The 14,429-nt window shown below is 43.1% G+C and overlaps 1 protein-coding gene across 1 annotated transcript in view; it reads left to right on the forward strand.

Annotated features, from left to right (window-relative positions):
- The first annotated feature begins 14,055 nt into the window (after positions 1 to 14,055).
- Positions 14,056 to 14,429, forward strand: part of Bcl11a (B-cell CLL/lymphoma 11A (zinc finger protein)) — a 97,157-nt gene continuing 96,783 nt past the window's right edge. Inside the window, exon 1 of the mRNA XM_013514703.1 lies at positions 14,056 to 14,412. The gene's annotated coding sequence lies outside the window, so the exon portion shown is untranslated. The remainder of the gene's footprint in view (positions 14,413 to 14,429) is intronic.

The raw sequence follows: 14,429 nt of genomic DNA on the forward strand, positions 1-14,429 counted from the left end.
GAGGAAAAAAATCTTTGGAGGTGAATGAAATATCAAATCACAAGACTCCTATGTAGATTTATGATTGCATAAGAGGTTTGATCATTTCCATATACTGAAATGCCGTCCTCTGAGTCTGCCCAGCCCTTCCAGGAGACGAAGAGCTCCGTTCTGCCTTGATCAATGTTGACTATGAAGCAAGAGGGGGGTGGTGGTGGAAAGCAGGCTGGCACCAGATGGAGCGGGGTCTCGGGAAAGGTCAAGGTTAGCCCAGGCTGCTATTGAGTCGGTAGCAGCCTCACAGATAGATCTCTGCCTCGAAGGCACCCACTGGGGCTTCTCAAAATCAAATCTAATAGAAAAGGCAGTCACAGAATGAAATCGCTTCATCTGAATGCTAAAATTGTTATTAGGCTACATTAGAGAGATATCAGGCACGTGGTACCAAAAAAGGGAGCATGCCTAGCAGTTTGTGTCTGAAAGAAAAGCTATGAATATGTTGATAACATCGGTAATGGGCAAGTATAAGAGATGGATATCTTTTTTTGTCTGAAGGCCAGATTAACATATTAAATGAACATTTCCCCCCTTTTGTAGCAGGACTATCTATACTTTGAATTGCTCAGAATCCTTTGGGGGAAGAGGGGTTGTGTGAAGAAGCTTTTGATCCAGAAATAAGTGATCCATATTGATCCAGAAGTTTGACACACTCAAGGAATTTTATTGTTTTTTTGCCAGGTGTGTGCCTTTGGAAATTTATTCCACAGCTCACAGCGCCATGACGATCAGTCTTTCTTGCTTTGGACCACTTGGTATCTGTCAAAGAGTCCTTTCTCCTTTTCTTCCTTCTCCTCCTCCTCCTTTTTCTCTTGCATTCTTTTTAGAGACAGAACAGTTTCTGGAGAAAATTTCATTTCACAGGCAAACCTCAGCCTAGGAAAAAGCCTGGGACCAGCCAGTTTGGGTAGCCACACTAGCATTTTTCAGACGTCTCCCTTCCCAATTACCATAATGAAACCCACATTAGCTGTTTTTAACCTACAACATTGCCATATCTTAAAGAAGGATTTAGTCTTGTAAAATAAGTGCGGGCTACACTAGATTAAACATGATGACTGCACTCCAAGGGTTAATAAATTTAGAATTAACAGATCATCCCAGCTTGATACAGCTACTATAGATGATTTAATATGCAGCCTAAGCAGGTTGACAGTCAGCTCACAGATGCAGATAAGATCAAACAGTCTCTTGATTCAATAGATTGAATGGTTGTCGTGAGAGTCTAGAAGGTGAGTGACAGAACATATATGGCAGGGGTTCTGGCTAAGAGAAGCTTTGACTCCCAACTGCTGTTTTGTGCACTGGTTTTCCTTTTCTAACAGTGCACTTTCTTTAGCAATAAAACCCAGAGTGGGGTTTAACGAATCCTTCTGATATGGAGTATACATGCTTGTTTAAGTCTAGAGTAAGAACAAGATGGAACCTTTATTGTCAAGACCTATTTCTAATTAGTGCTCCCCAGGAAATAGCAGCCACTACTTTCTCTCCATCTCTCCTTTCATGGGCTGTCACGTCAGAGCTCAACAGACAGGACACAAGATTCCTGGGTGATGCAGATAAAGGCAAGCATATCGCTGAAATGATGTACGTAATTTCCTCAGTCCTCTACTTTGCTCTAGCTGTGAAGATCTGAATATGGAAACAGGATGCAGAGCTAAGTTGAAATTCAAACTCCAGCACACAGCCACTGTGAACTGTTTACACTCAGAGAGAGCATGTCATTCTGCAACTAATGTTAAAAGATGCCCAAACTGGGGGGCATGGAGCACTGAGGTAGAGACTGGGGTGAATCCAACAGAAAAAGTGAAGAGGGTCAGTTATCAAGGCTGGCTTGGTGGCTGTAATCTGGAGTTTATAATGTCTACCAAGCTGAGCCTTTTTGGTAGGCTTAATTTCTTTTTATCTGTTCTAACACTAGTATTTAGACAAGAAGACAGAAAACAATTTTTATAGAAGTACGTGTGATTTAATATGATAGACAAGTTTATAACAGTTTTTATGATTTGATCAAGAGCAAGGGCTCCTCCTAAACCCATTAGATTCTGTCATGTGAATATATATTCAAGCAATTTAAAAATGCATATTATATATCTGATAGACCATCATAGGTCTGAATTGTATCATGTTATTCTGTTTGATCAGCCCCCCCAGTCTTAATATGAAAATCTGTAATACAGTGACTATAGAGCTACTGCAATCTCTTTTCCAATGTTCCTAACTTAGTTGTTTCATATATTTATTTTATTTTGAGTATCAAAATGTTCAGGCCACACTATGAGCTAATAGCCCACAAAAATTACCTTTGATACATGAAGCCATTTAAAACTGTGTAATGGCTGTACACACTATTAACACTAACTTTTCTCTTCTTGCTGTAATATCCTAGTGGGTTTCAGGATACCCTTCTAATTCAGTTTATTATCACTAGGTCACCTCTAGGAAATTTTTCAAATGTTTATTCTTTCAAAATATTGCTTTGTATTTTGTCTGTGTGTGTTTGTGAGTGAGAAAATCCATCTCTGTGAAACCTGGACATTAAAAGGTTTTGAGATAAAGGTGAATTTTTCCAAATTTTAGGCTGAGAAACTCTTGAAAGTGAAATTGTGGCTGAAGAAGGAACTCTGAACTTGCCAGGATGCGGCTGCTTGTGGAGCAAGGGCAGTGGGCATTTATTTCACATATTAACCAGATCTAAATGTTTCCGAATTTTTTTCTCCCTTTCTTGAACAACCTGTGGTTGCAGCAGGGGGCACCACCAACATGCGGATTACTTGGAAGGAGGCAGCTCCAGCTCCCTGGCTTCCCTTACTACTTGGAGGCATAGCCACTGAAAACAGTTATCTCTCAGAAATTTGCATATTTATGGTGCCTCCTGCAGGTTCCTGTGATTGCTTTACAGTCAGGAAAGGTAACAGAAAAATATATATCCTCCTTTAAAACATGAAAAAGGATCATATAGGAACAGTGACTCTAATAGGAGACTAATCCTTGCAAAGCCCGTAGCATGAAATTTGTTTCCTGAACATTTTTGTTTTGGTTTTGTTTCAGGATTTGAAGGGAGTATTTTGGAAGTTATAAGACTAAGTCTCTGATTCCTTGAAAACAGATATAGGAAAATACTTAATGTTTTGGAAAAAATTTAGCATAGACTTACTTCTTCACTGAATGACTACCTCTAAAACAGAAAATTTCTTACAGGCAAGGAACAGCCACCCAATAGATCATTTAAAAGCCTGGTGCCATGGCACATATATTTTTTTTAGTCCTCGTCATAAGCAATGAACAAATGTGCAGTGTACCTTTGGATATAAAAGTTAATTAGGTCTCAGAAGAGAATAGTTTCATTTTTATTGGCTCTGAGTTCCAAGGATTCCTCTGATACACCTTCTCTTTCAGCCCTTTGTGACCTTCTTTGTGGAAGCTTTACATGGTCCAAACACTCAGGCTTGTTGGGTTCTGGATGTTAGATTTTTGTGACTTCCTTTGCTCTCTCAAAAAGCATTGCACCAAACTAAGCATCAGAGTTGAAATTACCCCCAGAAAAATGTCTAATCTTATCGCCACCTACAACCAACATGCAGTTAATGTGCTGTTTTATCAGAGGTTTTAGTTCAGTGAGAGATTTCATGTACTCTTTCGTTGGCGATACCTGAACACAGAAATATTCAGGCGACACAGGGGCTGAAGCTTGAATCTGAGTCATCATGTTTCTGTGTATCTTCATCAGACCCTCATCCTTATTTTATTACAAGTCCATTGTACTTAATTTCCTTTCTTCTTAGCAGGCCAGTGAATAGTACTCATACAACTGATATCAGCAATCAGCAAACATCCTTAGTGAACATGGAATTCTACATACACGGCTTTCTCTGTATCTTACTCTTTCTATGGGAATGCTTATCAAAATCTAGAGGATAAAAATAATTTTTTCTGCAATTAGGCTCTATGTAATAAAGACACCATGTAGTAAAAATAATATGTGCTATCAATAACATGGAGTGACATAAATGCCCAAACCGTGAGCAGAGGATTTTCTTATCATATAATATGTGTACTTGTATACTACCTTTCAATATAACACTAGGTGATATATCTGTTCATTATTCTGGCTGGGGAAATTCTCATTAAAATAATTACTGCCATTATCTTATTATTTCAGTGCAAGTTTACCCACAATGTTTAGGTGTTTGGCATTATGTTGAAAAAATATACGCTTCAAGATTCATATTTATTTTCTTGCTGTTGGTCAATCTGTCATCCCTAAAATTTTAAGTGAGGATACCAACTGAAATCAGAGGTTCTTTTGCCCTTTTTAGTGAAAAATTCCTTCCTTCTAAAATATCTAAAAATTGGAAATAATCACAACTTGTTAGCATTGTTATAAATATATGAATTTCGGATATTTCTTACAAACCAAATATCACATCAGTCTTCCTGAGCATAATATAGCTGAAAACAAAAGCCTGGACTCAGCATTTAAATTTCTGTCTTTGTCACATTAATTTTGAGAGATTGAAATCCTTACATGTGAAGATCAGTGAAAATAAAACAATCGATCCTGAAATTCTAAAGACAATGCTACAACTAAAGTCATATTATTTTTTTTTTTTAAAAAAAGAAGTAGTTCTTTTTTGGTTTGAGGCTGCTTCTCAGTTGATTTATTTTTGCTAAAGTAAAAAAAAATTGGGGGGTTGCAAGGTCCCACTCAGGCATTCAGGAGGGGAGACTTGCAAACTTATGTTTTAAAATGAGCTTATTTAAAATTTTTATAACCTTTAAATCAACACATGCCAGTGATCTATAGCCTTGTACAAGCCCCTTTATGTGTTGAATATTCAAATAATTAATAAATATGTTCCCCCCTAGTATATTCACAATAAAGAACTGAGTTTATTTTGAAAGTCCATTAATTTCATATTTTCTCCACTAATTAAGCTCTGAGTTCAAGATTCAGTACTTTCAGAAGAATATTTTTCACCTATCATATTTGAAGAGCATGTACTCATATTTCCTTTGCTTCCTGAACCAGGGGATATACAGCAGAGTCAACATAAGGCTCTGTGAGCTTCACCTCAGAGAACCAGCTCTGGTTCTCCAAAGAGAACTGGCTAGAAGAGGTCTTGATACTTAAATAAGATAGTACCTGGAGAAGCAGGCTCCAGAATTCATCTCTGAGCATTACCCTGTGTTATGATGCAGTTGGAATTTGTCTGTTTGAATATTGTATTGTATTTCAAAATCTGAGAATAGAGAATAATGATAGGGGCATTTCATCTACGGTAGACAGGAATTTTTGAAGTTTCTTGGACTCTTAAGTGGTCTCGTAAGTTTTTTTTCATGTACCAGACATTTTCCTGAGGTCCTATTCTGTGCTGAGGGGGGGGAAAAGGTGAAAATGACATAAGCTGTCAGAAGTACTAACAGCTTAACATTAGAGTGATATGATGGCCTTTATGATATATTATTATATGAAACAGAGACAGATACACAATTATTTCCACCTGGTGCACATGGACATGTAGTTTATAATATGTAGGTCAGACAGCAGCCATGCAAATGGTTCATACTTTTTAACTATTTAAAAAGTGAAATAATATGATTTCCTACTAGGTGAGTATTTAATTTAGTAATAAGTGGACACATATATCTGTTGTCTTTTTCACGGGCAGCTGCAACCTAAAATGCATTTGTGGAATTCATTGCTTGTTTCAACAATGTATTAAGTGCCTACTATGTGCTAGGGAGTTGAAACAATTCTATAGTTTTAAGGATAATACATTCACAGATGTGTGCCGGGAATAGCCTATATCATTGCCTACAAAACAAATGTCAGTACAGAGAACTCATTTTTCGCAAATAACTAGTTAAGCTATTTGACAACATTATAAAAACCATGAAAACAATGTATTTTCATAACTATCCATGACCAAATTTCATTATTTACCACTTTGATTTCCAAAAAAACAAATTCTTTTCCCCAAAAGTAAAGATTTTGTGTCAAAGTAACCAGAGCTGTGTTGCCTCACACAGATTCTTATCACAGAGGGTTAAAACTGTTCAAATCAGAAATGTGAAGCTAAGGCTACTCAAAGCAAGGATGACAGCGTGCTTTTGTATGGCTTTAGCATGTGCGACTAGAGAACTTCAGTGACATGCTTGCATCTGTGTATGTATGTGTTGGTGCCTTAAAAATAACAAACACCCAAAAGTAGAGACCATGGCTCATGTTTGCCCAGAGAAAGAAAGAATAACAACCCTTAGATTCTTACATTTATGGGAACCTGGAGGTTTAGATCACTGGACTTATGCAAGGAATTTTTTAAAGGGAAAGAGAAAAATAAACAAATTATACAACAAGGAGCAGGAGAATAAAGAGTTTTGTTTATTCTCTCCTAATCTGCCAATAAAGATGAGAAAGGGATAAGCTTTTTTTTTAACCAGGAAAGTTCCCTTTATTGAACTTGGCCAGGGGAAAAACTGTTGGCTATGCGGGGTGGGCGGGTGAGGAGTGGGGCTGGGTGGGGAGGTACCTTAATTTGTAGAAAAGGGACCAGAATAGCCTCAGGTCTTTGGTGCTCCCTGGGAATAATGGCATGCATCTAGAATGGTTGTAGGGCTAGACATGTGTGGGTTTATGAAAAACTGGCAGAGAAGAAACTTGAGTCTGGTGACATGTTTTGAGGACTGCTTCCCTTTTGTCACACAGCTAATTCCAAGAAGACCAACCAAAGCTAGTGTGAAGTGAGAGTGATCAAAGCCTTATGGTACTTGCTGGTCGGATTTGGCAGTCTGATTGCAGGCAGGGAGAGCAGAGAAAAGGAACTGCTCTTCCTGTGGAAGTGAGAAGGTTTCTAAATGCAGATGTGCTTGCTCACAGCTCTTGATGGGTCTTTCTGTGTGAAGCCAGTGATCTTCAGCACTGCCAGTAGCACCCAGCCAAGGTCACATCTTGGTAGTGGGACAGGGTTGGATGCATTTTAAAACTTCACTTTAACTCATGTGATATTTTCAGAAGGACTATTCCAAAGCAACAAGAATTGGAGAAGCAGGACTTTGAGCTTCCTACCTTTCCCAATCTGTTACCTTATTTCTACTGCCCTCTGCTGGACATGCCAACTAGAAAACCCACCACCACCACCACCATCCCTATCCTCACCCGAGACCACCAGCATCCTTGTTTTCTTCACGTGTGGAATCAGCATCAGCCATATTATTACTACTGTAATAAACAAGCAAGCCCTACTGCTGATATTCTCAGAGCAAGGTGGAAGGGGGTTAATTACAGTTTATGGTGGCGATATATCAGGTAGATACTTCAAAACCCTGGTTAATTAGATAATTCAAGGTAAAGTCCTCATCAAGCTCAGCAAAGCCAAGCAGAGAAATAGATAGTATTTGTTACAGTCCTGGAACAGTTCATTAGTGACAGAACCATGTTAGTTGTTGTTTTCCAAACAAAGCAAATGATGCCCAGAAATCTACAATATTTACTGAATAAGAAAGGACTACTATCTCTTTATATCTGCACACGCACCTCTATGGCAGCACTGTACATAATAGCCAAGGCATGAAATCAACCTAGGGTTCTGTGGAAATATGAACTGATAAAAATGCAGTATTTACACACAGTGGAATACTATATAGCCATAGAAACAATGAAGTTTTGATTTGCAGCAACATGGATAGAACTGGAGGACATTATGATAAGTGAAAAAAAGCCAGCTGTACAAAGACAATAATACATATTCTGACTTAGCTGTGGAAGCAATATAGTTGGTCTCAAAATACAGAATAGACTAATGGCTACCAAAATCTGGAAAGGGTGTGGGAGAGGAGAGAATAGAGAGAATGTACAAGGGGACAGTTGCATAGGAGGAGTGACTGTTAACATTATACAGAACAGTAGGATAATAATGACAAGCAATTAATTGACTATTCAAAAAAGGTACTGGAGAATTTTGAATGTCCCTAACACAAAGAAATTTATATGTAAGGGTGCTAGATCTATCAATTGCCCTGCTGATCTTTACACATTGTTTACGTGTATCAAAAAGCCACATTTTATGCCATAAATATGTATAATTATTGGGTAGCAATTAAAGTAAAAATACACTTAAAAAACTTATTTTTACCATACAGTTTCCAAAATAGACAAAGACCTGAGTTAGTTTATTTCTCTTTAGTAAAATGATACCTTTTAAAAATCAGGTTGTAGCACAGAAGGTAACAACATTCCTTGGCATATACTATTGGCGTTTTTTTGTTGTTGCTGTTGTTTGTGGTACTGGGGATTGAACCCAGGGCCTTTGCACTGAGCTACATACCCAGCCCTGTTTTATTTTTTATTTTGAGATGGGCTCTTGGTATGTTGTTAAATTGCCCAGGTAGGGATTGAATTTGTGGTCCTCCTGCCTCAGTCTCCCCTTGTACTGGGAATATAGGTGTGTACCACCTTGGCCAGCTACTTTTGAGCTATATATATCTCCCATACATACATGCTCTAGATAATAAAATAATAAAAAGTTATAAGAATAGCCAAGAATCCTGTCCAAATAAAGGACTAACTGCCTATAAAATTTCCTTTTAGACAGTGAAGTCATAGCTAGAAGTTGGCAATAAGACCATCTGAAATCACTAAAAATTATTTCTGCAATCCAGGGGGTGGTTAGAGAGGGGGGAGAGAGAGGCAGAGAGAGAGAAAGAGAGAGAGAGAGAGAGGGAGAGAGAGAGAGAGAGAGAGAGAGGGAGAATATGAGAATCAAAATGTTCCACAGCTGAGTTATTTTGCCTTTTATAAAACAACTTCACATCTGGACTGATAACTTGAATTCCACCCAGTGCCATTTAAATAGCCCAAGTTATAAACCTCTTAAACTTGGGGTTTATAATAGAAACACTGACAGACCCTTAACTATAGTGCCTCTATAGTAATGAAAGCACAACTATTTCATTATAGCAGTGTCTGGCGAGGCTGCTATAATTAAGAGTCTGTCAGCGTTTCCATTATAAACCCAAATTTTAAGAGGTTTTTAACTCACATTGTTTTAAATCACATTGGGCCGAAACTTGCTGTATAAAATGTCAGGCCAGATGTGTGTGTGTGTTGCCTTCCCTTTTATTTACCAAAAAAAAAAAAAAAAGGAGACAAATAGGTGAAGGTTGTTTTTAAGATTGGGTCCTAAAAATGTATAGTGAAAAATCATTCCCTTGCAAAAAGCAAAATATTCCTGGGAGGGGCACAGAGAATAAAGTTCAAAATATCTTTTTTTTTTTTTTTGGTTGTTTTGATTGCATTTTTTCCTTTAGAAGTGTTCTTATTTGGGAAAATGGATTTGCACATATTCAGAAAGCAATGTTAAAAAAAATTTATCATTTGATGCTAGGTTCTTGATACTGGCTTATTTGGAAGATAAGTGATAATGTAGGTTACTGGAGATGATATAAATATCTTTCTTTGTATTGTTAATTGTTCAGCTGCTCTGATATTTGGGATAATCTTGTTTGAGCTCCCTGCCCTTGGTGGAAGTCACTTTTAGCTGAAATGCACTCTCACAGTAGGGTTGCCTGATCAAAGCCTCACTGGTTTCTGGAGAAATGAATAGAATTTGGAAGGTTTCATGAACGTGGGTACAGGATTTCTTAGTTCATTCATTCAAAGAGTATTTAGTGAGCATGTACTGTGTGCCCAGCACTGCACTAGTGCAGTACATTCATTGGACTGGCAGCATTAGTGTCTTTGATGTCAAATGTTAGGAAGGCAACTGAAGTATCCACCAGGAAATATCTAACCAGATTCCCATGTCTCTTCAAAGGGGCCTCTTCTTTAAGCTGTGAGGTTACTGCTCCTCCCTTCCCATGCAATACTGACACAGCACACAGCAGCCTGGTCTAGAGGTAAGTAATTCAGCTCCCTTCCTTTCATTCTGATGTTTTCTTTTTGGATGGGTCCATCCAGGTGTATGAAGCAGCCCACCAGCCCCCTACAGGCCCAGGGAAGCTCTGGAAAAAGATGCCAGACTGACTGATGGTTCTCCCAGGAACCTCTCTGGCACAAATCTGCGCCTTTGCAGAAGGTGTAGACACTGCCCCCTCCAGGGGCCTCCTCAGGCCCCAGGCTCTAGGTCACACCGGGAGCAGAGGAGGAAGAAGCCCATCCCCTTCCTCAAACGCGGCCTCCCACCCTTTCAAATGAGTTTTCCATTGTCTAACAACATCCTAGCGCAGATTGGAAACCTAAGCCAAACGTAGAATCCAAACCTCAGCTTTCTTTTTATGAAGATGTCTGCCCATTCTCTATTTTCTGATCTGCAGATTAGAAAAAAAGAAAGAAAGAAAGACGAAGTAAAAAGCAAGGTGGGACTGATTGTATTTTTAATCAGCCATCCATTTATTTATCTTTAAGTCTATAAAAGTGTTTCCCCCTAAAGGCAGATAGTGAATATTTTATTTTAATCTGGTAGTTTCCACCGAGATAGGCCTTTTAACCCTTCAGTCTCCAGCTCAGCCCGAGTCCCCCGCCAGGCGATCCTCAGCATGAGGGTTGGGACTGTATTATGACTCCTTCGAGTTGTTTGTTGACCACATTCACGTTCAGAGCCCTAGAGCTAAAAGCACTTTACACCATAAAATAAAAGCACTGTCTTTTTTTCTAAAAGGTTACGTCTGGAGGCCACGCGGCTCATACTTCATACCGAAAACTACTGAAAGGACTATGAAATCCTCTATGATTTACACTCTCTCACTGCATTAGGGTATAGATCTACTCGACTCTAAAAATACGGTGGGTTTCTAACCGACGTGAATATATGTGCATTATTTCAGAAAGTCTGTTAGAAAACTTGTCAACACATTATAAAGCATAAACCAGGACTTGGCTATTAAGTACGGAGATCAGAGGCAGAATATATACTGCAGGAAGTACTAGGGAGTCTCCTCTCGGGCAAGATAAAAAGGGGGAGGAGGAGAGGGGAGGGGTCGCCCGTTGGCCCGGAGTTTACTAGCAGTGTCGTCACCAAAGGTTTGGGAAAGAGCCCTCGGAGCGTAATTACCCTCTCCATGCAAGCAGCGAAGGTTTCACAGCCCCAAACGAAGTTAACTGACTGGCCAGAAAATAATTTTAACGTTGTCATAATTTATTACTTTCTAAAAGCCACTCCTGGAAAGGTAAATATACTTATTGTGTATCCAAGTGCGCGCGTTTAAAGTGATCTTTCAACCCCCTCCACAAAACCACCTGCACCATTAATCAATACTTATGTAATATTTTTAAATCTCCTAAAACAACATATTTTTTTACTTCTTTAAACACAGGGTACGAGTCCTCCCCTCCCCCACTTTGGGGCTCTGCAGTGAGCCTCGAGCCGCGAAGAGGAGGGGGCGTCGCCCGTACCAGAGAGCGCGAGGGACCCGGGAGGGGGGTCGGCGAGAGGAGATCAGATGCCGATGCACAGACCCGGTTCTCTGGACTGGGTGAAATCTGGCTGGGGGAGGGGCGGGAGCGGAGGGCAGTTCGCATTTCACCCTGCGCATTTTATGGTGGTGAAATTAAATATATGTTAATGGTGGAAACGTCCCTGCTTACCTCTCCGTGGGCACCCAGGGAAAGCAGCTGCGATGCTGGCTTTTTAATGTATGTTTTAAGATGTGGTTTCGGAAGGAACCCTCTGGAATCTGAAACAAGTGCAATAACAGAGCAGACCTACTTGTAACTAAGTGCTTAATTTCCTATGATTTTTTTTAAAAAAGAAAATCAATAAAATGTTGCCAGTTATTTATTGGAAATAACCACAGATAGCGGCCCTGATAGGGTGCCGGTTTTAGAGAGCACACAATTGTGTAATGAATTGTAATTCAGAAGACTGTTAAATGTGAACCACAGAACCTTTCAGAGGTAATAAAGTCATTACTTTTTACACTACCGCCAACCCTGAAAAGCTTTATACACACCATTATATATAAATCACACACGTACAGTATCAATTTTCACAACACAGCTCACCCATTTATATATCTTCTCTGTGTATGGACTTTTATGGATGGATGGGAACAAGATCCAAATCTGAGAAGCTGGGTTCTGAAAGAGCCTGGCTTACCATTGTTACCCGAAGGGGGCTTTTATTTTATTTATTTATTTTTGGAAGGCCTCCTACTTGCACTTTCTACTCCAGCCTCCCCTTCCCTCCAGCGGTCCGCCTCGCCGTCCAGCCTCCGCTCCTCCCCCCGCAGTGACATTCATTTGGTGGCTCCGTGGCTGGTTTAACAAGACAAAAAACAGACAGTAGTGGACGAGAGATGCTGACCTGCTCGGAAGAACTCAGTGAAAAGGGGAAACGGTGTCACGCACATGCTACAGAGCTTTACTGCAAGTGAATCTTCCTGCTTCTTAAACAGTTTGAGCTCCGCTCTTTAAACTGGAGGGAAATAATAACAACCCCTACCCCCATCCCCACGCCCGTTTACCCGAACCCAGTCCAGCCCACACCTCCCCTGAAGTTGGGCATCAAAGCCTCTTTCTCTTCTTTAGAGGGGCCCGCAGCTTCGCCGAGCTAGGCAAGCCAGTTATTTCCTGGTAGGTTCGAAACTTTCCTAAGAGGACGCAGGAATAAACAGCCGCTCTCCGGCGAGGCTGGGAGACCCGGGAGCGAACGCTAGCCCGAGGTCCTGGCTTAAAACAATGAAGCCCCCCAGCCGGGTGAGTGCCTTCGCCGAAATGACCCTCTCCGCCTGAGGAGGGGCAAGGAGAGGACAGGCGTGGACTTGCAGCTGCTCAGAGAAGAGGGAAGGAAGGTTCCTGACTCTGAGAACACAACTCACACTCGTCCACCTGCAGCTCGGGGTCTCGTGGGCCGCGGCCGCCCGCGTCCACCCTACCCCCTCGCGCCGCCCTGCGCCTCGAGTCCATTTCCTCTCCCTCCCGGCCCTTCCTGATTTGGAATCCGAGCGCGATCTCCCGGCCGCGGCTGCTGGGTGGTGCAGGCAGGCAGGGAGGCTGGGAGGCGGGAGACGCCGGGGGACTTTGCAAGCACGTTTCTGAATAAACTTTCCAATCGCAGGGGGTGCTGTTGCTGTACATTTTACGTAAAACTGAAAGTATCCCACGCCAGAGTGAAGCCCGCTTTTTGACAGCGGCAGCGCGCGCGCGTGTGCGTGTGTGCATTAAAGAGACAGGGGTTTATTTCCAACAGGTCTCCCCTAATTTCCAGGGAACGTCTGCCGAAAGCCAGACCGGGCTGCAGGCTCCGGATCTTGCGCGGTGGCCGCCGGCTCCCGAGGAGCGCGGCGCGGACCCGGCGGCCAGTTCGTCCCCTTGCCTCCCCGCTGCTCCTGCTAGCAGCCACCCTGTCCTTTCCCCGTTTTCGCTTTCCCCTGGTAGCAGCGCAGGAACAGTTGTGCTCTGCCCGTAAGAAACAGTTCTTTGCATCCCTCCGTGTTTTGCAGTCGCTCTGGAACGGGAGGGGGTGTGTCCCTCTCTGGGACCCGGCTCGGGGACCTCCCGCGGCACCGGGATCGCGTTCCCAGGGATCAGGACTCGGGGGGCTGCCCGTGCTTTGTCCTCCGATCCCCGGCCGTTCAGAGGTGGACGCCTTCGCGCCTCCCTCGCCCCGGGCCCCAGCTCTCCCCTCCCGGTGCCGGAAGGCGCCCTGACTTTGGCTCCGCGGGCTTTATTCCTCCGCTCCCCCCGCCCGTCACTCTCGGCGACCCTGGGGAACTGGGCACTCGGGGCTTCCAGTTGCAGTCAGGCACACTCGCTAGTTGGGGTGCTCCGATCCCCGACCCCGGGCTCGGCCTTGGGGGCGCCCTGCTGGCCCTTGGGCCCCAGCCTGCAGTCCTCGACCCAACCCCCTCCCGGCAAGCCTCCCGGCTCCTGGAGGCCCCGGTACTGCCCTTCCGGACCCGCAGCCCTCCAAACTCAGGCTGGACCCCGCTTCGCCGCGCGCTCCCTCCCGTCTTCCCCTCGCCCACTGCGGAGCTGTAACTTGGAGGTTCAGCTCTGAACTTCGGGTGATTTTTCTTCTCTCTCTTCTCCTTGGGCAAAGTTTCCCGAGCGTTGCCGCGGGCTTGGGGCTTTCACTTCGGCCCCAGGCGTCCGCAGGCAGGCGGGGAGCCAGCGCGGCGAAGGCGGCGGCGGGAGGGGAAGTGGGTGTGCGCGCGGAGGAGGGTGTCCGGGAGCAACTCTACCTGGCTCCCTCTGCCCGCGCGTCCCCGGCCTGGGCTGCAGCCTCCGCTGCACTCTTGCCCCCCACAATCTTTCATTTTAGGGTCCGCGCGCGCACGAGAAGGGGGGAGCAGGGCGCAAGTCTTGCTCCCCCCAGCCCGCCTCCCCTTTCTTCTCTCCCGGCCGCGCCACCGCCGCGGCGCTCGCTGCGGCCACTGGTGAGCCCGCGGCCCGG

Source organism: Chinchilla lanigera, unplaced genomic scaffold, assembly GCF_000276665.1.
Source record: "Chinchilla lanigera isolate Chin_1 unplaced genomic scaffold, ChiLan1.0 scaffold00023, whole genome shotgun sequence".
Taxonomy (NCBI): domain Eukaryota; kingdom Metazoa; phylum Chordata; class Mammalia; order Rodentia; family Chinchillidae; genus Chinchilla; species Chinchilla lanigera.